Raw genomic sequence first — 2,158 nt, 5'->3', positions numbered from 1 at the left:
AAAACTCTTGGAAACAATCCTTTATTGACGCAAATAATACATGGGTCAAGTAAATCCAATCCTACAAAATACTTTTGTTCTCCCTCCATTTTAAAGTAGAGTCAAATCATTCTATTTGCTTATAATTTTAAAATTCTTATTTATTAGATTTTTTTTAAAACACGTGCATGTCGCACGCAAGATTCTGGGATTCAAAACATCAAAAATTTCGGAGCATACCGAATTGGACGGATTTGTATTTTGACTAAATTTTGATCAAAACATGGTAAATTTAAGCGAGAATGATCAAACAAATGATGAATACATGCGTAAGTTTCGAGGAAGAACATGTAATGCTACAACTGCCATATACTACAGTCTAGTTAACACAAATTTCAGCGCTGTTGCTTCGTACGACTTCCGGCGCTGCTGCCCAACCCACCGTGTGTACAGGCCACTGACCACTTGACTCCTTGAGGCCTCCGTGACCCTGACTGGCTGCTGTAAATGATGGATCAGCCATGACACAGAGCAGCGCATAGCCAAATACAAGAAGTATTCAATCAATCGACACAGAAGGCAGCAACGTACCAAACATTGAGAGGAATGACGGAGGGGAACGGATTGGAGTAATGGTGGCGCGGAGAAGAGCGGATTGGGGGAGGGGATCTGCGCTGCCACACGCCTCTGCCTCGTGCTGGCCGGGGCTCGGGGAGACCGGGGGACCTGCCGCCGGCACCAGAAGGAAAGGGGGATGAAAACGAAATGTCTAGGGTTTCCAGGAATTCATGATTTTATACTGGGGCAGCCATCTGTGGGCCGTGGTGAACTTTGGGCTGGGTTAAAAATTTAAATTGGACCAAAATTATTTGGCCGGTTTGATTTTGTTTCGGGCCCAACCGAATTGGACGAATTTCGGTGAAATTCGGCCCATTCAGTCCGAATCCCAAATCCTTGGTCGCACGTGCACTTCAACTAGTTTCATGCAATGCCACTTGGATCTTCATCGATCTCGATCGCGTCATCCTCCGGCTCGATGGTGAAGGGTGCTGATGCGTGGCATGCTATGCTGCGGTGTCGATGTGGATGTCCATCCCTCCGGCGTAACACAAGCCTCCATCGGAGGCGTGGCAGTGGCCTACGGCACGGCGGTGCCCTGGCAGCAGGCTTGAAGATTTTGGCCGCCGTATCCACAATGGCCGGACGGTGGCCTGATAATCCGGTGGTATTGTACGTAGAGACAGAGCGCAAGATATTACGGTGTTTTCGATCGGCTGGCTATTTGAGTGACAGTATAAATGTACGTACCAAAATACATCTGATTTCTTAGGGGCAAACCATCGGTTAAATGGAATACATCAAGAGAGAAAACTGCGCTGCTATTTGTTAGCTAGCTAGCGTAAATTAATATACATCATTCCAACTCAAAGACAATCTTGCATGTCTATGCCTACTATAGACTGCTGATATGCTAATGTGCGTTAATGTTTAATTATTGCACTGCTGCTCATTAGCTTTAGCAAGTTTAGCTAAGCGCGACTGTCCCAACTCATTAGGCTCGTATTTGGAGCACCTTGGCACTGAATAGGCGACGGTAGCAAACAACAACATGACGAATATGCTCAGGGCGGCAGGGCGCAGACTCCCACTTTTGACGTCAAATTCTTCTCCTCGCATGCAAATCAAAGTAGAAATGCAAGTTTGAAAAAGAGTTTACCAGTTTTGTGTTAGTATATTTAATTGAAGCGTGCGATGGAAAAATTTACCAGAGGTTGATAAAATCGTGGTATTATTCCTTCGCATTCAGCCCTTGCGGCTTGGTGCTCTTTGTCTTCCTCGAAGTAGGCTGCTGTGTGCCCGGGGTACCAGTAGTTGCCCACGCAGCCATCTCGGAAGGTAAATCGTGGCAGCTTGGGAGGAGTGGCTGCTCTGTCGCAGACACCGTCGTCCGCCTTGGCAACGAGGACCTTTGGACATTGGATGTTGCAGATGTAGCAGCGTCTGTTCTGTTGGAAGAACCGGCCGTGGACCATGCACTTGCTGCACACACCGCGGTGGCCACACCGCCCGATGGCAACCGACCTCATGGACTCCGCGCACACCACGCACTGATTCTTGCTGCCAGCTCCGTTGTCGACGCCTTTGGGTCTGACCTCCACGGGGTTGCCTTTGGGGCTCG

General features: G+C 48.2%; 1 long non-coding RNA gene across 1 annotated transcript; it reads right to left on the bottom strand.

Moving 5' to 3' along the window:
- Positions 1–357: 357 nt before the first annotated feature.
- LOC111258130 lies at positions 358–723 on the bottom strand. Its single transcript, XR_002678697.1, has 2 exons — positions 571–723; positions 358–480 (listed from the first exon to the last, which is right to left on the bottom strand). It is a non-coding gene; the product is annotated as an uncharacterized LOC111258130 (long non-coding RNA).
- Between the last annotated feature and the right edge of the window lie 1,435 nt (positions 724–2,158).

Source organism: Setaria italica, chromosome VIII, assembly GCF_000263155.2.
Source record: "Setaria italica strain Yugu1 chromosome VIII, Setaria_italica_v2.0, whole genome shotgun sequence".
NCBI classification, from domain to species: domain Eukaryota; kingdom Viridiplantae; phylum Streptophyta; class Magnoliopsida; order Poales; family Poaceae; genus Setaria; species Setaria italica.
This window is presented reverse-complemented; position numbering and strand designations above follow the sequence as displayed.